This window comes from Saccopteryx bilineata, chromosome 4 (assembly GCF_036850765.1).
Source record: "Saccopteryx bilineata isolate mSacBil1 chromosome 4, mSacBil1_pri_phased_curated, whole genome shotgun sequence".
NCBI classification, from domain to species: domain Eukaryota; kingdom Metazoa; phylum Chordata; class Mammalia; order Chiroptera; family Emballonuridae; genus Saccopteryx; species Saccopteryx bilineata.
In genome coordinates this window covers 13,372,545-13,396,265 of record NC_089493.1, presented here as the reverse complement: position 1 = coordinate 13,396,265, position 23,721 = coordinate 13,372,545, and positions in this window count along the sequence as shown.

Genomic DNA, 23,721 nt, shown 5'->3' with positions numbered 1-23,721 from the left:
GCTCTCTAACCCTCCCTGCCATATGAGATCACAACGAGAAAGCAGTGTCTGCAACCCTCACCAGAGTCTGACCATGCTGACACCCTGATCTCAGACTTCCCGGCTCCAGAACCTGGTGGCGTGGGTACCGTCCCCAGGAGCATGAGGGAGGCCCAAGACCATGCCCACCTTCTCCTGTGGACAGAGCCAATTGGAACTCAAGTCCAGGTCCTGGGAGGGTGCTCTGTGCACACCCACCTCTTGCAAAAGCTCAAGTAGAAAGTGGGCTAGTTCCAACCCAGGCTGGAGGGCCAGGGCCGGGGCCAAGGTTCTGAGAGGGGCTGGGCTGGGAAGTTCTACGGCCTCCCTGCACCAGGAAGTGGAGTCAGTGGGGGAAGTAGGTGGTCCTGGGCCTCCGTCCTGCTGCTGAGGGGCATGGGGGTGAGGGGTGGGGTGCTGCTCCTTTCCCGACTCTGGGGCTCCAGCCAGCAGTGGCTTGACAAGGCAGTGTCTCCTTCCCTACCCAGCAGCCCCCCATCCCAGGATTCCCCCTGCTGCTCCCTGTGCCCCAGCTGGAACCCTCCCCTCCGTCTGGGCCACTCGGGAGGCCACCTACCTGTGGGAGCTAAAGAGCACTGGAGTTAGAGTCAGGCGGCCCTGAGTCAGGTCCTGGCTTTCTGCCACTTCACTTCTCTGTGCCTCAGTTTCCTCTTCTGTATACTGGGGATAAGGAGAGTGATTACCTCACAGGACTAGGGAAGGGGCAGGGCCTTGTGTGTCATGCTTGTGGTTTGGATTCATGGGGTACAGGACAAGAAAGGAGGTGGGGTTACTGGGGGCCTCCGCACAAGTGCTCCTAATACTGTGTCTCATCCCCTCGGTGGAAAAAAAAAGCTGCTTTGATCACCATCTCTAACCCCCCCCCCCCCCACCCGTCCCTTTCCCTCAGGCCATTTGAATGCACCACACAAAGCAGGTAATTTCCAAGGCAAAGCCAAGTCCCGGGCAGTTCCCGGAGCAGCATTTTGGACTCAGACCTGTAATTCACCACATGTCTAGAGCAGGTCCTAGGTATCTGAATCTGATGCTTTCTATCTGCTGAGTGCAGGCTCCCCGCACTGTCGGCTCAGCCCTCCTCCCTCCGGGCACCCAGCTGTCTCCGGGGCTGGCTGGGCTGCTGCCCAGCTTGCCTAACTCTCCTATAATTTACAGGCCCGCAAACACAAGGGCGCTTGCGCAGCCCAGGAGGTGATGGAGTGGGGGTGTTAGAACCCACTCCCCGCGCTCCCTCAGGCGCCTTTAGCTCGGTAACGGTAGCAGCCAGCAGATGCCAGTCCCCTGGCCTGCTCAGGTTGGGACCGGGCTTCCCAGCTCAGCCCCCAGCCCCTCAATTCCCTCCCAACCCCCCACCGAGAAGCCCTTCTGAGGAAAACCCTCCTGCTGCGAAGAGCACAGCCCCAAAGCAGGCTCTGGAGTGGCAGGAAGGGGAGCCAATGACGGTGAAGTTAGAGCATTACATCATCACCGTGGGCTCCCATTGGCTGCAAACGCAGTCTCCCTGACTCCTCATACCAGCCTCGACAACCGGCCCCTTCGCCGCTAAGGCTTAGCGCGCCCGGCGCCCAAAGCTCTGATTCCAGGTCTGCAGAGAAGGCAGCTGTGACGCAGAGCACTGGGCCAGACCGAGCCGGAGGTACGGGCTCTGCCACTAACGAGAGGAGAGGCACCGTGTCGCCAGGCGTCAGCTTCCTCACGTGCCAGAGGAGAGGGTTCCGGCTACCGTCTCCCCCACTGCCACCGCTTTACAGAACTCCCCGGGACCAGATTCTGCCCTGGTTCCCCCAGCACCACACATTCACCCCTTTGAGCGTCCTCCCCGTAGGGCCGCCAACCCTGTGGGGACAGGGGTCTTGTCTGGCTTGCTCTCCTTTTCACCCAAAGGGCCTGGCAGAGTGCAGACATGTATAATAGTGGGTAGCATTAACTGAGTGTTTCTAAAAGTGTAGACACTGCGCTGAGCCTTACAGCTTATTCTGTTCGTATTGTAAACACTAACTCCCCACTGACACTGAGGCCGGGTAAGGATAACCGATTGCCCAAGGTCATGGAACTGGTGAGCGGGAAAGCCGGATCCGCACCCAGGCCGGCGGGCTCTGGAGGCCCCAAAGCCACGGGAAAGAAGAGCCAGCCCTCACTGTCGGGACGGGTTCAAGCTCGCCCGCTGATGGGCAGTCTTGGGCAGCAGCTGTTCCCCTGAACCGTGGTCAGCGACCATGAGCAGTGATGGGGAAAAGCCGTGCTGGGATTTGAGGAGTTTGGTCCTGAGATGTCAGAAAGGATTTCAGCTCTCCTTCCTCCCTAGGGATGGTGGTGTCCATGAGTGAGCTGGCTCCTGCCAGGCCAGCTGTGGCATTTGATCCTGGCACATTGCTGCCTCTTCTCTTTGCCTCCCTCCCCCCTCCTGCCTCCCTTCCCCCACATCTCTTGGCTCTAGCTGGAACATGGCACGGATTCTCTGACTGATCCTGAGGAACCCATGCCCCTCCTAGGCCTTGGTGTCCCCTAACCTGCATCAGGAAGGCTGGGATGGATACCCTCACGCCCAGGAAACCCACAGGCCCGTCCTGTGCCCTCCTCTGGAGCACTCTGGCATCCATGCCTGTGCCTACAGTTTAGGCCCCGGGGGGAGGGGAGCTGTCCCAGTGGAACCAGGGAGAGGGTGCAGGTGTCTGTGTGCTTAATAGGACCAACACCTCTAACCTTAGGGAAGCTTCTAGGGAGTCAAGATTTTAGTGATTTAGAATGTGAATTTCTGACCCATTTCTCACTATTTCTGGTGGGAGTTGCCTAGAGGAATGGAGAGAGATCCAACTCTGAAGGGTGGTCTCAAGAGGCAGCTGGCTTGCTTAGTGTGGCACTGGCCGGCTCACCAAGGGTTCCAGGTAGAGGATTCAGGTAGACAGATGTCAGCTGTGCATAAAGAAGGACTCTGAAGCTGCCCAGAATGAGCTGCTTGTGATGGTGAGCTCCCTGTTGCCATGGGCATACAAGCAGATCACTTTTACTCAGGCATCCAAACTGACCTCTGCAAGGTGCTGTGCTAAGTGCTGAGGGTACAGAGGAGAACGAGGCCCCGGTGGGGAAACAGGCACTTTGACAGCTAACTGCAACACTATCTGTGAGTGTGAGAACAGGGAGAGAGGGATGATCTGAGTCAAAGTCTGCCCAGAAGTCTGAAGGCTACTTTGAGGATGAGGATGTATCCCTTGGTTGAGCCTTAAGGCAGGCCAGAAGTTTGCCAGGCAGACAGGGGCTGATGCAAAGGCCGTCCATCATTCAGTCATTCATTCAGGTTATATTTTCTGAATTATATATAGAAGTCATGTTGCAGAAGCAATGCAAGTATAGGACTGGGACTTTTAAAATTCAGATTGGCTTTCACCGTGGGTGGTCAAAATTAATCTTCACATAGAGATGCTGGGGGGGTGCATTTCCCCAGCTCCATGGAGCTCCAGAGGGGTGTGGTCCTCCCCCTTCTTGAGAGGCCTGTCTGTGGGGTGCTGCCCCTCCTTTCCCCTGCACACCAGCCCATTCAGGTCTGAGCTTCTCTAGGATGTGACTGAGGAGGCCCTGGGAGCTGGGTATCTATCCTAGCAACCTTGAGGCTGGTGACTGCTGGGTTAGGCCTAGACTCGAGTCTCCTTCTAATTCCCCAGCCTTCCATTAGTGGTGCACCTCCCACAGGGGTCGGGCATAGAGAGAGGAGAGAGCAGGTGGGCATGAAGTGTAGCACCCAGCCCCATCACTCTCTGTCAAACAACATAGCCAGGAATGGCAGGGATAGGAGGACAAGGGGGTCCTTTAACTGAATATGCTACCTGTCATCACCAAGGCCAATTTACAACCATTTGGAATACAACGAACCTAGGCAGTGATTCTCAATGACAGCTAACACCATACAATGATAGACAGCTGGCAATGATGTTCTTTCTCATGGAAGACCATGGCACCGCCTATGACATATTCACGCCAAAATCAAACCTGAATCTGACTGAGTCTCTATAGGTAACTTCCAGTTACAGGGATGTGGCCAGATTTTTGTCTGTAGGGAAAATGCTACAGGTTTCATCAACAAAAGATTGCAGGAAAAATAAAGGAATTAAAGGAAAAATAAACCTAAATGAAACAGAAGGAGAACTTATAAATTAACAGAGAAGCTCAAGAGAAATATCAGCCAATTATAATATATGGACTTTATTTGGATCCTGATTCTCACTAACAAACTAAAAAACAACAATGACAATAACTAAGACACTCATGAGACAGTTGGGGAAATTTGAACTCTGGGTATTTAATGAATGAATTTTAATTTTTGAGGGTATTAAAATGGCATTGGGATTATACTTAAAAAATTCTAATTGGCCCTGGCCAGTTGGCTCAGTGGATAGAGTGTTGGCTCAGTGTGTGGATGTCCCAGGTGGATTCCTAGTCAGGGCACACAGGAGAAACGACCACCTGCTTCTCTCCTCCTCCCTCTACCCCTTCTCTCTCTCTTCCTCTCCCACAGCCAGTGGCTCAATTGGTTCAAGCATCAGCCCAAGTGCTGAGCATAGCTCAGTTGGTCTGAATGTCAGCCTCAGGTGCTAAAAATAGCTCAGTTGATTCAAGCATCGGCCTAAGATGGGGGGGGGGTTACTGGCTAGATCCTGGTGGGGGCGCATGCTGGAGTCTGTCTTACTATCTCCCCTCCTCTCACTTAAAAAAAAAATCCCAATTGCCTTACCAGGCAGTGGCGCAGTGGATAGAGCATCAGACTGGGATGCGGAAGACCCAGGTTCGAGACCCCGAGGTTGCCAGTTTGAGCACGGGCTCATCTGGCTTGAGCAAAAAGCTCGCCAGCTTGGACCCAAGGTCGCTGGCTCGAGCAAGGGGTTATTCGGTCTGCTGAAGGCCCACGGTCAAGGCACATATGAGAAAGCAATTAATGAACAACTAAGGTGTCGCAATGAAAAACTGATGATTGATGCTTCTCATCTCTCTCCATTCCTGTCTGTTTGTCCCTGTCTATCCTCCACTCTGACTCTCTGTCTCTGTAAAATAAATAAATAAATTAATTAAAAAAAAAATCCCAATTGTTGAGGAATATATACTAAAATATTCATGGATGAAGTAATAAGATATCTGGAGTATGCTATAAAATTAGCCACAGTGGAGAAAAGGAAGTGGAAGTTTGGGTTAAACATGACTGGCCCTGAGCTGACAGATGCAGCTGAGTAATGACAGGCACCTTGGGTCATTATACTACGCTATTCTATTTGAGTTCTTTGAAATCGCTGATTTTGACCTTCAAAATGGCAACTGTGTATGGTACAAACAAATCCCTTGCTATAGGTTTGGCATTTTTCATAACAAAGTATTTTTCTTGAGCATAAGGAGGCGTTCAAGTGTGCTGTGTGGGAGTCTCTGCCCTAGGAAAGCGGTCTCCTAGGCTGGTACCGACATCTGCAGGGCTGACAGGAGAAGAGCTGGAAACAGCTCGCGGAGGTGGTTGTAACCTGCATGACTGATTTCTGTTGAACTAATATTACTAGTAACAACAATAATTTACTGGTCACTGATAGCAAACACTCAGCCACTTGCCCGGGCATGTTTAAACAGCAGAAGATGGCGTCATTGACGTTTTAATTGCTCAATAAGTAATCAAAAAATTAAAGGAATCCAAACAAACAGTAGACTGGGCATCGAATGGAAATTTTTTTCTCCCTGAAGAAGGCACACCGCCACCCCCCATTCATTCCTGGAGCATAAATTATCCTCAAGGAATGTTGGCCAGATGACCCCACAGTGGGCACAGAGGCAGGCCCTGGACTTCAGCCCCGCCGCATTCTGTGGCCTCTGCAAATCTCCCACCTTTTGGAGCCACGGAGTTCCACCAATGCCTATTTCTCGGGCTTGCCGTCTCCCATATCTGGAGACAGCCCAGGTCATTCCATTAAGCCCCTTTTAAGTTCCTGTTTCTATCTCGATGCTGAGTTAATCACTAGACCAACCAACAGGTTTCATTTGTTTGTTGATAATGTCTTCTCTTTGCTGACCACTGCTGGGTTCTTTAGGTGACATGGTATCTTGTCTTACTAAGCTCGTGAATCAAATCCCGGCTCCCCCCTCTTGGCATTCTAGACTGATTCTCTTTGACCACATCGCTATCCTCATCTCTCACCAATCTGTGTAATCCAAATACTCTAGGCTTCAGCCCCTTGGAGCTGCTCCGTAGTCCCGACACTCACCAAGGAGTCTGTACGTGGATCCACACGTTTGTAATGCTATTTCTTCTTTCTGCACGTTCTTCCTTTCTTCTGTGTACCAGATCCCCCGCTTCTCAAGACAAGGCTCGGAAGCCCACCGTGTCCTTCCCTTCCAGGCTTCCTCAGGCTCCCCTGTGCTCCCCGAGTCAGCACCCAGACCCTGCCCTTCCCACATGGCCTTGTTGGTGGCCCTCTACTCAAGTGTCTCCTTCCCCAGGCCAGGAGCACCTATGATCCTTCCCACATGGCCCGGCGCGGTGGCTGAGCACTCAACACTGTCACACCATCGGGCCAGGAGGGCAGCCTGGGTTCTACAGCCTGTTCTGCCCCAGGCTAGGTTGGACCCAGGTCAGCCACTCTGTGGAGGGAGAGCCTTTGCCTAGTCGGTGGTTCTTCACCTGAACCTTGTAAAAATTACCGATGGCCAAGCACCGCCCCAGTAATTCTGATTTGACCACCCCAGGTGAACTGCCACGCAGCCAGGGCTGAGAACCACTCTGGGTATTTCTCTGCTTTAATGTGCCCATAGTCATGTTGAAGCGCTGGTTCACTCCAACTACAGAGCCCACCAAGTCCACCTTTACAGCCTGTCTTTGGGCTCTGTCCTGGGTAGTGACACCCTCGTATTTCCAGGGCCCAATCTTGAGCCTGAGGCCGAGGCTTTCCTGTGTCTCACCCCACGGGGAACCCAGCCCCTCCTGCAAGATCCATGTTGTTGAGAAGCTCTGAACACGTGGCCTAGATTGAGCAGGTGATTAGCTAGGTGGAGGGTCAGGCACGGCCACCCCAAGGCTCTGGACAGGAGGTGGGCAGAGCAGCCTGGGGCCCTTCCCCTTTCTCGCTCTCTCTTTTTTTTTTTTTTTTACATTTTATTTTTTTTTGTTTTTATTTTATTTATTCATTTTAGAGAGGAGAGAGAAAGAGGAGAGAGAGACAGGGGGGAGGAGCTGGAGGCATCAACTCCCATATGTGCCTTGACCAGGCAAGCCCAGGGTTTCGAAACGGCGACCTCAGCATTTCCAGGTCGATGCTTTATCCACTGCGCCACCACAGGTCAGACCCTTCCCCTTTCTCTTTACAAACTCCATCCCCTCCCCTCCCAGGTTTTCAGGATCTCAGTCTTCCTTAGGCCTGGGGCCTGCTGCAGCCTTTGAATCACGTTGTCCCAGCCCACGGACCAAGTAAACCCCCCTGCAGCGTGCAGAATCTCCATTCTATTATGCTTGCTTAGTTATTACTTAGATGGCCAGAACAGGGCACCCACCCTCTGGGCTCTTGTAAAACAAACTGACTCCCAGCCGACACCACTCGGAGAAATTATAGGGTGCTATGCTGGCAAGCCCAGGCAGATGTACTGGGTGCCCCTTGCTCCTGGGGACTGACCACCTCCGTCTGACTTCAGGTGGGCTCGCCCAGGTTGGCTGCCCCATCTGGTGGCTTCGCTTGCTGAGATCAGCGCTCTCCTTCAGGGGCCCTGGTTGCTATGGAGGCTGATGCCCTGAGCTCGAGATGGAGGAGAGAGGAGGGAGCCCAGGTCAGCAGAAGAGTTATGCATACCAGAGGGAGAGAAGCAGACAAACCCGAGGGCTTCAGAGCCACCAGTGCCCAGGCCCTGTCCCGCCAGGTCATCATGTCTGCTGGCCTCATCGTCTCTACCATCAGGCTGGGGCTCCAGCAGCATCTGAATTTTATTCACCTCTCATTCCAGGAGCCAGTGTGGGGCTTGACAGATTCGATGATGTCATGGGCATCCAATGGGAGAGGGAGCCCAAGGTTTATAATTCCAGCAGTGTACACAGCCTGGCATCTGCCTTCATTTGCCACTCGTGTTTGACTCTTGTTCCCAATAGCTCACATTGGTGACATGCTAGGTTATGCTCTGGCACATTGTTTATTCCTAGTCAGTGTTTCCACTTAAAATCTCTCGGGACTATTGCAACTTACACAACAAACTCTTAGGGAACATTTACTACGAGCCAGCACTGTCTTAGGTGTTATTACCTCGTTAAATCCTTATAATAGCCCTATGAAGTAGGTGCCGTAATTACCCATGTTTTACAGAAACCGGAAGCATGGAGAGGTTAAGTAAAGCTGCAAGGAAGTGACTCTCAGCCAAACAGGCTCTCCTGGACTCAGCTTCAACTGTTCTCATTCTCTGATGTTCTATGCCTGCCTGGACCATAATAAAGTGGCTCCCAAACTTTCTGAGCATGCACCCTACCAGCTCAAATTTCTGAACTTGCATTCTGCATATGTACATCTAAGTGCCTATAAATTATGTTCATGCACTGCTATTAGGAATTCAAATCTCAAGGTCCAATATAGACTTAGTGCAGGGTCTTCATTTATGATGATAGAAATAAATGCACTCAAATAGTCTCCTTGAGAATTTCAAATTGGGGACAAGGGGTAATTGCTTGTCATATTTGTCACTGGTTTTATCTCCATGCAGCTGAAAGTAAGGGTCGTCCTCAGAAGAGAAGAGGGTCGGCACCATCATTTGCTTGTTTTTCTCCTGAGCTTACATATTTAGTACTATCGTGAGTTTATAGGTTCTTTGCAGGAGCCTTTGAAAGCCATCTGTCCACTTGGTGAGAGTCGATTTAATGAAAAACAAAGAGTTCACAAACCCAGTTGTCCAGGAAAACCCAAACTCCAAACATTGAAAAATTAATGAGAGAGGTACTGTCATTAACCTCTGCATACTGTGGCCACCACCAAGACAACTTCAAGGTTAATTTGTAAATGAAACATTCATAGAATTTCATTTATTTCCTTACTTTTACATAAGGTCTAAATAAAAATTCTAACATTGTTTTTCTGCATGCAAACAAAATAACTTTTGCACCTATAATAGTTTATTTCTTTGCTTCTCTAACGCTTGTTAGCATTTTTTCCTCGGTTTTCCAGAGTCCTTATACATGATTCAGCAATTTTTACACAGATGAAACCTTTGGTGGACCCAATAAACATTAAAAATATCGGCAAGATTATTTGATTAACTAAATACATGCTCCTAAACACAAACAATTCTCAAAAACACTTCCTGTGGGATAAGTTCAAAATAGGTGATCCATGTTTAGTATTACTGCACATGGCAGAAATCTGAAGCTTGATTTTATGAGATCAAACGAATAAATGCTCTGATGGGCTTATAATTCTTCTAGGTGAACCCTACCTACCTGTTACTTGTTGTGTCAACATTCACAAAGTAACAGGCATGGGTCCTAGATGGTCATTGAAATGATCACGAGACTAGTGGGCCCAGATGAACTTGTAGCTCCCAAATAAACAGAGAGATTTGATAGGGCAAGCACGTGGGTCTTGGAGAGGTCAAAGGTCCCACCAATAGTTAATGGTGGAGCTGGATTAAAAGCCAGGTCTTTTAATAGCTGCTGCAATATACCAAGCAAGCTCTTTATTCCTTGATGTATTAGGCAGCTATTGCAATAATGCCGTGTGACAAAATATCCCCAACACATGTTAAATGGTCACAATGTCCTATTTTTTAATGTGCTGTTGGTTTTTGTTTGCTAGTATTCTTATTTGTTTGTTTGCTAATATTTTATTTAAGCTTTTTCTATCTGTATCATACATTAGATTAGTAGGGCCTGTTTTTAAATCCTAGTGAGGTAGCCATGGCCTAGACATGGGTGACAGCATGAATGACAAAGATTCTCATGAATGTTACTTTGCATGTTTGTTCTCTTCTTTTCACCACACTGGTGTTATCATCTTCAAAACATACCCTCTCTTTTCTTCCTCTGCCTCACCCCCTCCACTGGGTTTTCAGTCTTCCTCCATTCACCCTCATGTTCACTCCCTGTCCCTTCTCCTCCGTGGGAGTAGATGAAGCTCAATGGAATTAGGAAAGTGAACAGAGCGTGGACACACACAGACCAACCTGCTATTGAATCACAGCTCAGCCACCTAACAGTTCTGTGATTTTGAGTCAGTTGCAGAATCTTTCAGTCTCAGCTTTCTCATCTATAAAATGAGAATGATAATCATTTGTTCCCTCACAGAATTGTTGATAAAAATAACACAGTTAGAGAGATAGTACAATTAACAAGGGCTTGTTATAGCTCTTCACCAAATCCATTCCTTATTTTGGGCACAGACTTAGCTAAACACTTCCTACTTCTCCATGTAGGTGTGGCTATGTGCTTGCGTGTTAGCTGATGACATGTCATCAGAATGATGTATGCAACTTCCAGGTAAGGTCTATAGCAAACTTCCCACGTGTAATTGTCCATGCTTTTCCCCTTTCTGCTAGTTTGATGAAGATAAGCAAGGTGAAGATGAAGGAGCTGCAACGTGGAAGGAGACTGGGTCCCTGAGTCACCATGTGGAGGAGAGTCACCTGCTAATTGGAAACACAGTTTGGAACTTTCCATGAATAAATAATAAACTTCTACCACGTTTGGCTCACTGTCCATTTCAGGGTTTGCTTGTTGCAGCAAGTAGCTTTCCCCTAATTAATACCATGCTCAGTAAACATGTCCTCTTCCTCTCACTTTTCTCTCTTCGTGACCCAGCTCAAATTGCAGGCTTCCTGGTGAGACTTTCTCCAACTTCCTTGGGAAAAATTAATGAGTCTTTCTTTCTCTGTGCTCCAGTGCACTGAGCATAAACCCTGTCCCAGTCACAAGCTGGGTTGTGAATTATTTGGTTACACATCTTCTTGAGGCACCTCGCCCAGATCTGGTGCTCACCAGGGTCACTGGTGTGAGTGAAGGATGAGAGTGTAGTACGCAGACGCATCGAGTGCGTGTTCTAATAAAAGCTGAGGGCTGGCTGCAAATGGTGTGTCAATAACACATTAACCTTTTTGTCTAACTTTAAGTCTCAGAGCAAACTGTTGGCCTAGTTATAGCTTTGGGTCACTGCCAGGGACAGCTCTCAGTAAAGGCTCCTGTTCTCGCAATGGTACAAATGGTGTAAGTTACACGGGCCCTTCATTTCCTGCCACATAAGGTTTAATAAGTCTTGGCTCTATCTGGAACTGGCTATGTGTCCTTGGACATGTCACAATCCACCCGCCCCTTACTCCTGCCCCCCACCTTGGCTCTGGTTCAGGGAATTGTAGATGGGAGTGGGGAGACTACTCCTCACCAGAGGGTGGGCTTAGACAAGATGAGCTGCAGGTACCTGAGGCTGGGGGAGGCAGCCCTATGGCTTCTCTGAGGTTCCATGTGGCACTCATGCCAGCGGACTCCAAAACTGGCCGAACGAGAGGCCGAGGCCTCCGCTTTCCCTGCCTGGGGCGGCTCAGCCCAGTCAGTCTCACTGTTCCTGATGCCCCCCAGGCAGGGCCACACTAAGGCTCTCTGAGGGACTGTGTTGGAAGAAATCCTGGGGACCTCTCTCCCCTCCCACAAGTCAAATTAAAACAATACTGGAGATCCGGTTGTCCACCTGAGTTCTGATTTGTTTCATGACCATGACTTTGATGGTGCTTTGACTGTATTACATACAACAATCTTTCTAAAATGTTTTGTTTTTCCTCATTTACTTCTGGAGCCCCTGTTTGCTGTCATCTTCAGCACCTGCTGGGCTTCCTGCTGTAGGTTCCAGGAGGCAAGTGACACTTGTCCAAAAGCACCTTGAAAACTGCGTGTCCCTGGTACCTATGGGAGCAGAGCCCTGCTCCTGTCCATGTGGGTAGGTGCTAACCTTCCCCTTGCCTGTGGCTGGAAAGGAGCCAGGTGTCGGAGCTGCAGCACCTGGGTCCCCATGGTGCTTAGAGGAGGCAGGAAGTCTCGCAAGCTGTAGAGTGTGGGTGTGAGGGTGTGACAAAGGGCACTGGGGACCGGGAATGAAGAGGCTGAGCCGGGAGGAAAGCAAGCAGGGAGGGGCCTGGGGAGAATGCCACATGCATCATCCCGTGGGGTCTGGGCGAGGCAGAGTAAGTGGGAGGAGACGAGGTGCCGCCTGGTCCAGGGCCTCAGCGCGACTGGCTGGGACGGCGGCTCGGTGAGATGGGGGTGAGGGCAGGGGACCCGGGAACATGAAGCCCCCTGGCTGGTCCTCCAGCATTCCTTCTGGTGTCCCATCAGTAAAGCAGAATAGTTAAAAAGCACGCTTTTTAGAGCCAGAGTGCCCAGATTCAATCTGGGTTCCATCATGCAGTGGCTCCATGCCCTTGGGGAAATTACTTAATGTTTCTGAGACAGGAATTGGTCCAAACCAGGAGAAATAAAAAATGCCAAGTTGTCCAGGAACCATGTTTTACAGAAGATACTGCAAAGGCCCTGGGTGGGGAAGGAGCTCTCCAAGAGTCACAGCTAGTAGGAGGTGAGCAGGAGGCTCGACCAAGGACTTTTGATTGCCATCTGAGTACTTCATCTATTACACCAGAGTGAATTTAGGTACAAATAGCATCCACCCACCAATTTTCCCCATTCAACCATTCAACCATCCATTATCGATTCACAGATTCACTGATTCCTCACTCATCTATCCTTATACCTTATCCCATCCACCCACCCATCCATCCATCCACCCACCCATCCACCCATCCATCCATCCATCCATCCCTCTACCCATCTATAACTCACCCATCTTTCCATCCAATCACTACAACATCCATCAACTCAGAGTGATGACTGTTGGACACATAACCAACAGCGTTTGCCACAGAGCGTAGAAGCTGCAATTTACTATTTAATCTTTTGTTTCTAATTCAATTCAAAGTAGTTACTGAATTGCTCTTAAGTTCACAGCATTGTGCTAAGCACTTCTGGATAGGGGTAAGGATTCAGGATAAAAAACATATAAAATATTTCCTCCTAAAGAAATATGACAACTAAAAGCAATTCAAGACCCTAGGCTGGATCTTGAACTGGGAAAATAGAATAACTATAAAGAACATTATTGAGACAATAATGATGAAATTCTTATATGGACTGTGGAATAGATAATAGGATAGTACTGGAATGTTTAATTTCCTGATTTTTATAAGGAAATTCACACTGAAGTATTTAGGGATAAAGGGACATGATATCTCTGACTTACTTGCAAATGATTTCAGGAAAAAAAATTGTTATATGTAAAAAATGTACAAGCATTGCAATATCTAATGTTATATATACTTATTTAGAGAGAGAGAGAGAGAAAGTTCTGAGCCGAAGATATAAGGGAGAACATTGTGTTATTCTTTTGTGTGTGTGTGAGAGAGAGGGAGTCAGAGAGACAGAGAGAGGGACAGACAGGGACAGATAGACAGGAAGGGAGAGAGATGAAAAGCATCAACTCGTAGTTGTAGCACCTTAGTTGTTCATTGATTGCTTTCTCATATGTGCCTTAGCTGGGGGCTCCAGCTGAGACTGTGACACCTTACTCAAGCCAGTGACCTTTGGGCTCAAGCCAGCGACCCTGCATTCAAGCTGCTGAGCCTGCGCTCAAGCCAGATGAGCCCACACTCAAGCCGGCGACCTTGGGGTCTTGAACCTGGGTCCTCCGAGTCCCAGTCCAATGCTCTATCTCAGTGGTTCTCAAACTTTTTGAGGTAGGGGCATATTTAAAATCCTACAAATAATTGTAGGCACACTATATACAAATTTCTGAGAAATATGTTATAATAATTAAGTCAAATATTGAAGAAATATAAAGTCCAAGAATGCTTTTAGGGTAATTAAATGAAATAAATACAACAAAATTAAATTTATTCTGACATTAAAAAACATTTTTAGGTTATATTTTTTGAGTTATGCTTTTTAGAATTCATAAAAAAGAGGGGTTAAAAAATAAAAAAATGACAAAAGTTATCTATCTATATACATACATACACATTCTTAGTAAGATTTAGTAAATTTGGCAGGTCCCAGCGCAAATGTGTTAAGTTTTTTCATTCTTGTGTTTATAAGAAACATGAGCCTGATGTGTCCTAGTGAGTTCTTCAATGTTTGGGCATATATTTGAAAGGCAAACTCTCATTTCCTCATCAATACATTGAAGAATTCCTTTCTTTTTACTCCTAATTGTTTGAGTGCAAAAAAAACACTCACCATACATAACATCTTAACTTTACACCAAAGGATAGAAGAATCCCCCCCCTTTCTGGGGAACAGGGGGGTAGTGTAAACAATCCAGCACCACAGTTTAACAGCCTTTTGCAACCTAATCAGGCAAGTGAGGTGGGGGGTTGGGCCGACTGTCAGCTTACAGCCAATTCCCCACACTTCTGTCCCCCAAAAATCTAAACTCCAAAAACCCTGTTGGTTTTTTGGTTTCCAACAGGCACATATTTCTCTGGAATGCCATAGGGCGCACCTGGAAGTCTTCTAGAGTGCACCGGTGCACCCTGACACACACTTTGAGAACCACTGCTCTATCCAGTACACCACCACTTGGTCAGGCAAACCTTGTATTATTCTTGAAGATTTTCTGTTTGTTTGAAATGATATAAAATATAAAGTAAACCGCCCAAACCCAGTCTTTTCCTCTTGGAGTTTACAATTAGATGAGGGAGATACCCACTGGAAACCCAAACACACACGAGAGGGACAGGATGTATTAATCTGTGAGTTTTCATGTTCCCCTTCCCCACCCAGCAACGTACATAATGAAGAGCCAGAGGGAGGAGAATGGAAGAAAAACAGTAGGGGCGGGATGGGGGCGGGGCTGTGGGAGCTGCCACGCCCAGCTGGGCGAGAACTTCTGAGAAGTCTGCTGTGGGTTATGAATCTGATTGTTTTTCAAGAATCAAGAATAAGGATTGAAGTGTCTTTCAAAATTACTTTTGGTTGCTAGACTGTCTTTGACTGCAAGCTCACGCAGCGGCTGATTCACATGGAGCGCTGTATTCTACTCAGGCTACATGTGTAGAATGACTCCTCCTCCCCATCAATTAGCAAAGAGGAGACTGGGGAGGGGGCTGGGCAGAGACGTCTGCCTCCAGTGGAAGAATCCCGAGGTTGAGCCTGAGGTGTGAGTGACAGCCAACAGGGAAGAGGAGTCCATGGGAACCCAGGTGAGAAATGGAAAGACGGAGATTTACAGAGCACTGTACGAGGCTCTCACATACCTTTATTTCACTTAATCTATACAATATCCCTGCCAACTACTTACTATTCATTATATCCTACAGATAAGGACACCGAGTCACAGAGAGTTTGCCTATACCACTGGTAAGTTGCAGAGTCCAAACACCTGTGATGCCATGTGGCCTTAGGAAAGAGCATCGCTCAGGCAGATGTGGGGAGAGCCGAGATGGGCGCAGGCCAGAGGAAGAGACCTCAAATGCCAGCAGCAAGAGCCCAGACTTTACCAACATCGATCTCCAGAAAACTACTAGCAGGGAAGAGGCCTGCTGGATGTGAAATGTTAAAACTTAGGGCCAGGGGTTCACAACGTTATTCAGCCGCAACAGCATCAGGGACAAAGAAGGTCACTTTTTAGAGGATCTGGTTGGCAGACCCCTCAGCATGACTGGTTCTCTTCAGGTAGGAACTACTTCTTCCGCCACGGCAGCAGGCACATTTAAATCAGAGAGAAGGATTTGTGATTCTGTGTGGGCAGACTCCAACTGTGAACTTGCCAGCTGCTGCTTCCTGTTCTCTCCTGCCACAGGGTGGGGAAGCGGGCCCCGCTCCTCCTTGTAGAACGGATGATGACTGGACGCACACCAGCTGCTCGATGAACCCAGCCTCCCGTTACTTGGATGGCAGCCACGCCCACCTGGCTAGCCCTGGCTCTACACCAGGCCCTTCTGGATGGGCAGAGGGGCTGAGCATGTGGCACACAGGGCCAGGAGGAGGCTGAGGTCTGGAGGCATGGCTTGAGGGTGGGATGGGGGAGCAGTGAAAGCCAGAAAAAAGTCATTTGGGATTTCAGCAAAGTAGAAGTAGAATATTTCTGCCTGGGACAGGGCTCCGTTCCCTCTGGCAGCTGGAGAAGGACTATGATGCGGCTGTACAGGATAGCAGAGCCACAAGATAGAAGGGGCCTGGGTCTCTGCAGGACAGTGAGGAGGTCAGCTGGACAGCCACCCTGAATACCTACCCAGGACTAATGTGAGCAGAAATAAGTTCGGTTGCAGAGATCTGTTACATGTTGGGGCTCATTTGTTATTGTAGTTAGCCTACGCCAACGAACACACAGTCCGAATAATCAAGGTGTCATGCATAAAGCACCCTACTCCTGGTGCTAGTGTCAGTTCACTGTCATCTGGGAACAGTCACATTTCTGGGCCTCAATTTCACCATCTTTGAAAAAAGAGAATCTGTTAGGTCTATTTTCTAAAAGGTGGGCAGCAATGCTTGAGAACGGCAATCCACCAAATATTTGACAGAATACCCCCAAATATCCTTGCTCTTCTGATGATATGATAAAAATGGAAACTTAGAAATTATAGGTGAAGCTGGGTCACAAGATGTTGATGCTTAAGGTGCATTGATTAGTGGTAGATCAACAACAACCCAGAAAGGCCTCTACAGTGACATACTACAGGGCTCTTTTAAAATCAACAGTTCGGATAAACACACAGAAAGGAAGCTAAACAAAGATATGGAAAACACAAACTGGAAGGCTGGCTCACAGATAAATGAGAAACTTGCAGTTCAAAATAGTCTCTATGAGGCAAGAGGCTAGGACAAAGGCAACAGAGGGAAATGAACTAAGATAAACGCAAGTTCTGCAATGTCAAGGGTGGAGGGAGCTTGTTTTGACAACAAACCTTAACAGGCTCTGCAAAAGTGACCTGGGCATTTTTGTTGACACGGGTTCTCTTGGAGCAGTAGTCTTGGATCCAGGTTGCTGGGACCCTACAGCATCCGAAGGTGCACCAAACAGTCACCCATAGAGTCCACGGAGGGACGGAGGTGTCCATCCTGAAGGTCAGGCCATACCTGGTGTCTCCTGTGCTATACAGGGAACCACTAGTGCCTTAGAAGAGGGGTCAGAAAACTCTTTCTGTAAAGGGCCACGTAGGAAAGGTGTTTGGTTTTTTTAAGTCTAAGTCTTTTTAAAAAATTTATTCATTTTTAGAGAGGAGAGAGAGAGAGAGAAGGGGGGGAGGAGGAGCAGGAAGCATCAACTTCCATATGTGCCTTGGCCAGGCAAGCCCAGGGTTTTGAACTGGCGACTTCAGCATGGCAGGTTCATGCTTTATCCGCTGTGCCACTGCAGGTCAGGCAGGAAATGTTTTAAGCTTCTGTTTCAGCTATTCAACTTGGTCTTTGCAGCATAAAAGCAGCCAGTGACAACAGTAAACAAATGATTGTGACTGTGTTCTAATAAAACTTTATTTATGAAAACAAGTAGTGGGCCAGCTTTGGCCCTTGGGCTGTGGTTTGCCAACCGCTACTTTAGAAAAAAGACAGACATCGATGACTAATATGGTGAGGGTTCTGGGGGCCATATATGGATTGGTAAAATAATTGGGTGGCATAAAGTGTGGAGAGGAAGGGGTGTTCACTCAGTGATCCCAGAGGGAAAACTGTAATGAGGCTATTTTCATTTGAGCCAAAAAAGACCCATTAGAACATCAAAGGCATGACCTTGTGTGCTCAGAGGTGTGCAAGTAGAGGCTGAAGAATGGGCGAGTTGGGCTGGGTGTTCTGCAATGATCAGTCTTGCTCTGGAAGTTCTCTGCCTCCCTTGATGGCACTGTCCTCCCACCCTCCCTGGTACCCAGTACTGAGCTAGTACATCCACTCGCATAGTGAGGCATAAATAATGCACTGGAGATGCAGTCATGGTCCCTTTGGTCACGGGGCTCTTGGAGTCAGGGAGACTTGTAGGTCTGGCTTGACTGGAAGTTGTGGGTACTGGGAAGGCCTCTGGCTACAGATCCGTGCCCCATTCATATAGGTGATAGAAATGTGACTCCTCAGATGGGCCCCTGGCCCAGGACTGAGCATCCAGAGCCTGGTTTGTGCCAAATGGTAGGAGGAGATCAAATAAGTTAATTTTTCTGGTCTTTGCATAGGCATCTTGGGGGCAGGGCCCAGCCACCACTGACTGCACCTTGAAATGCAAGCCTGCCATGTCACTTTTGGCTGGCCATTGGAAGGACACTCATGAATAGAAGGGGGACCTCTGGAGGTCTTGGGGCCTCACTTATGTAAGGTTGTGACTGACCTTGAACCTGTCTGACTCATTTGATCTCGCAAGAAACCTATGAAATGGGTGCCAGCCAGAAGGTTTTGACTGCAAGCAACAGAAACCCAACTCAACTGGCCATTCTGAAGCAGAGAAGCTACTGACTCATTACCAAGGGCATGAGGCCCAACCCTAAGTTAGCAAGGTGGCTGCTCATATCAAAGAATACTTGACTCCAAATGGCTTAAAAAGGGAGGAAATGCATCCTCTTTTTCAGCAACAATATTTAGCAACATGGGACCTGGCCTCCCTACCCACATGTGATTGGACCAGGGGAAGCACCAGACTCAGAGCAGCCTATCAGTAGACTGGTCAATAGCCAATGGGAGGGTCTGGAGGGACAGCTCTGCCCAATCAGGGTGTCAGAGGTCCAGCTGGATCTCTCTCTTGGGAATTTGAGCCAGAGATTTGGAAAGAGTGTGGGACAATACGCAGAGGGATTGGAAGATAAAAGTCACATCCAAGGTAGTGAGTACAGGAGCATGAGCCACAAGGATACAGAAGCAGGAGGAAGTGAGGAGCAGGCAGAACTGGCCTTGGAAGAAGTTGACCATCTTTAAAGCCATGAATAGGGGATCCTCTGTCCCCGGAGCTGAAGCAGTTCTTTCCCAGTCCCTGCTTTGTTCTGGTCTTTATAAGCCTTGGCTGAGTGGCTCACTACAGAGGTCATGCCAAGTGACTGAGTGGGTTGCTATCTTTGCCGCTTTCACAATATCTTTATCTATAATCTCCCAGCAGCCATTCACTATCACCCAGGAGGTTTCAAGGACAGCAGTGACGGAATTCTGAGTAATTCTCTTGCAGGATCACGGGTGGCATAGGCCAGGCCTCCTGGTCAGGCTCTCTCCCCAGGACCCCTGGGGGAAGGAGTTGGTGTGGGAATGCACCTGGGTCTCTAGCCTCCCAGGCCTCCCAATGCCAGCCGTAGGCTAGGAGCCTTCCCCGTGCCTGGGACAGCGAGCACCCTCCCAATGCCAGCATAGGCCAGGAGCCTTCCCTGTGCCTGGGACAGCGAGCACCGGTCAGCCACAGCTGGGGAACCCAGATAGGGGGTGTGGGCAGCTGACATTGCCCTGGGCCTTGGCCTCAATCAGACAGAGAGGAGGGGAGCATGGGGCAGGCCCTGGGTGGTCCCCAGAGCATGGACATGTGCCACCTGTGTCCCCAAACTATTCTTCCCCCATCCTCATTTCATTAGCAGCTCCTGGAATTTCTTAGACAAGGAAGATGCTCCAGACACAATAGTGGCTGAGTGTGCAGTCACTCAAGTCCAAATAAACTCCTGAACCCATCATTTACTATGTAAGCTGGAAAGGTCACCTAACCTCCTTGGGCCTCCACTTCTCCATCTGTAAAATGGGATGATCATAGTATCTACCACACAGGGGTGGGAGGATTAAATGAGATCACATGTGAGAAACACGTGGAACATGCCTGCCTGATATGTAGTAGTTCCTACGAGCAAGGGCTCAGGGAGGGGAGCAGGGAAAGGGCGGCCTGGAGAAAGGAGAAGAGGATATAGGGAGAAACATCAGAAGAAGAAGAGGGGGAAAGGGAATGAAGAGGCAGAGGTAAAATGTGGGTGCTGGCCTTGTCCACTCAGGGTCTGCTCAGGGCTCACTTTCTTGTTCTTTCCTCCCCCATGTAACCTCCCCAGAATTCTGAGGTTCTGCTTCCACCCCCACCCCCAGCAGTTGCCATGGTGATGGAAACCTGGACCTAATGGAAAGTTCTCTGCGCTTGGCAACGAGGCTGCAGCACCCTGCCTCCTGCCCGGCTGTCTGTGCGTGGGCGGCCAGCTGCGACTGCTGCCAGGGTTCTGGGCCAGCGTGGCCCTTCCGGAGACCCAGCCCTCCCCCCGCTGAGCCTAGGATGGCCTGACTGGCACCAAGGACCCTCAGTCTATTCCATTTTACAGATGAGACACTGGGCCAGAGAGGTGACTTCCCCCAGCCACAGAGGCCTCCTGACTCTCCTGGGTTCTCTTTCCTGGGCTGAGCTGTCAGCCCAGCAGACACCCTGCACCTGATGACATCGCAGACAGGACCAGCCACAGGGCAGGCCAGAGGACAGGCCAGTTGCCGAGAGCCAGGGGGCTTCAGGGGAACAAAGGGAGCCAGGGGAGCCCCACTGGTTGCCCCTGCAGCAGGTGGGGTTTGTCGGGGTGCTGTGTTTGCTTCCTTCCCCAAAGCCCCAATCTTCAACCGAAGCGAGGGGGTCACAAAGCTGGCCTTTAGCAGCCACCTCTGGCCTTCCCTGACCGGGTCTACTGCCCATCTGTGTCCCTGCTCTACCCTTCCTCCCTTCCAGCTGACTGAGCCCCAGCTCCCAGCTGGGAGCCGAGCACCTCTCTCAGGAGTCGGTGGGTCCTGGCTTAACCGGCAGTCTCCTACCTCTCACCTACCCAGGTCCTTCTTTTCTTATGGGCACCATGTTTTCAAAACTTTCTGTCCCTTCAGCAAACAGCCTTTATTGAGTAACTATGCTCCTCATAGCCCAGGTTTGATCATTAAAACCTTGTAATACTGAGGGAGAAACATGAACTTGTGTGGTGTGTGGTGGATATGTGGATAAGAAGTGAAAACTGACATTATTAGCTCAGGTCTCATAGTCTCCACCCCTCAGAACCCTGCAGGTGAAGGTCCCAGGTTGGTGACAACAGAATTTCCCCCAGGTCCTCCGACCCATCAGCACAGGCATGTGGGTTGTCTTGGGGGCTCTGGACACTGACCAGACTGAGGCCCAGCTGGACCACATTGCACCCACCACTCGCCCCATGGCCTGGACTGACAAGGCATCCTGGAGTTCGCTGTGGCTGCTGCAGAGCATCCAGCTCTTGGAAAGAAGGGGCCTCCCATCCTGTGTCTGAGCATGTGACTTGGACAACAAAGCCACTTATTAGAAGTGAAGGGCTTTCCTTGTGCAACCCTGGTGGTCCCAAAGGAGCGAGACTAAGCCCATGGTCCTGATTTTCCAGGAATCCTGGGAGTTGAGCATTTTTTCTTAGAGAGATTAGCCCAATTTCTTCACTACGCAGGTGCCCAGAATGCAATCTAGAAGGGCAAGTGATGGCACAAGCAGGGGAGGTCCTCTAGGGCCGCACAAGTCCTCTTCCCCTCCCTCTACGTCCCCAGGAAACCACCTCACCCTAAGAGGAATCAGTGAGGTGGTTCAGGACCACGGAGAGCACCACAGGGACCGTCTGGCCACCATTTTGCTCTCGCTAATCCTAAGGGGCACAGCTCAGGCTAAGACCCAAGGGGAAGAAGGGTGGAGTCTGTAGGAGGCTGGGAACCACCAGGCTGGGAATGGAGGAAGGGGAGTCTGAACGGCTGGCTGAGGTCCAGGGTACCGACTGCAGTCACAGACCCAAGGTAAGCATTCTAGGCCTGGGACCCCAGGAGCCCTGCTGGCTATAAGGAAAACAGCAAGATGATTGAGACTAGTGGCTCTCAGCCATCTGGAATCAGCCCTCTGAGAATATGACGAATAACAAAGAATACATTTAGAAACATAACATAATAAATAAGTAAATTACATAGTATGTCAACAGGAGATAAATACTAAGAGAAAAAGACCTCTCCTTTCTTCCCCCGAAACTGAATCTAAAGTTTGGTACAATTCTGGAGATTTTCAGCATTCCCAAGACCTCCAGAGATGCAGTTAAGAACCCACCCCCCTCCAGGGAATGCCCACTTTGCATGGGAGTGGGGTGGGGGAGAGAGGGCAGATGAAGAGAGGAGCTGGGCTGAGTGTGCCCGCACCCCCCAGGCAGGTCTGAGGGGGGACCGCATGCCCCTGACCAGCTGCTGGAGGCAGCCCCTAGGCCCGGCTCCTGACTTGCTTGCAGCCCATCTCCATCACGTAGCCAGACCACATCTCTGCCCGCCTACCTACTGGAGGAACCTCCCAACCAGTCTGTCTCCGGGCACACTCCCACCACCCGCACCCTTCCCTTTCCCCACTGAGGTCAGATGGCTCTTTATTTTCCAGGGCTCCTCACTATCCTCAGGACAGAGTCCAAATTCCTCAACAGGGCCTGCGTGGCCCTTGGAATCTGAGCCCCTGCTTATCTGCCCTGCCTCTTCCCTCTCCAGACTCCCCTCTTCCTGCTGTACAACATTCCCCTCATGGTACAGGAGCTGACACACTCTTTCCATGCCCCTGTGCCTTTGCACATTCCATTCCTTTGGCCTGGAATGTGCCAGAGCCTCCTTTGTCTGCATGATAAACATCCACCCCTCAGATCTCTCAGGAACATCCAGGGAAACTGGCCCCCACCACCGCAGAGTTGACAATTCCCCTTCGGACTCGCACAACTTCTTGTAAACACATTTCTCATGTCGTGGATGTTTCTCTCCCTTATGAGATATTTCTAGAATAAGCTCGCAGTTTATACAGATGGGACATAAATATAAATGTGAATATTTCAATGGCAGCAGTATCTAGCTCAAGTAGATGTTCATAAATATGTAATCAATGAATGTGTGGATTGCTAGAAAGGATGGGTGGGCAGATAGAAGAATGAAAGAAAAAATAATTGGATAAATGGAATGATAAAAGTAAGGAAAAGGATGGATGGATGGATAGAGATACTAAAGGAGTGAGGATGGACAGAAAGAAGGAAGGACATCTGAATGGAAGGAAAAAACTTTCAGCTATCCACGCTGAGTGGAAGGATATAAGTATTAAAGATGCATGTATGTATGTATGTATGTATGGATGGGCGGATGGATGGGCAGTGGATGGAAAGATTGAGGAGTGGATGGAAGGAAGGATAGACATATGAAAGAAAGGAAAGAAGAGAGAAAGGATGAATGAATAAAAGAAAAGGTGGGCGGAATGGATGAATGGAAGGAAGAAAGCAAACAGGAAAAGATGAAATGATGGATGAATAAGGATGGTTGGCTAGAGGGATAGAAGGATGAAAAGAGGGAAAAATGAATATAAGGCAAGTCAGGAGGAAGAATGGAAGGACGGTTGAATGAATGATGAATGCTTAGATGTGATTCATAAATAGATGTGACAGTTTTTAATGCCACTCGAGCTGGTCGGCTCTCTCCCAAGCCAGCCTGGGGCTCCCAGGTAGTCCCTAAAGCTGGCCCCCAGCTGCCTGAACTGGCACATTAGACCTTAGACTGTAAATGAACCATCTGTTTGTGGTTATTAAGGAAAACTGGAATGCCTAGAGGTCAGTTCAATAGATTCCGGGGAGTATCAGTGGACATGGGCCCGGCCCGTTCCTGAGATAATCACCTTGAACCCAGCTCTTCTAACTCCCTGGGCCTCTGCACTCTGCTCTTTAATTTGCTCCTGTCTTCTCCCTGAGGCT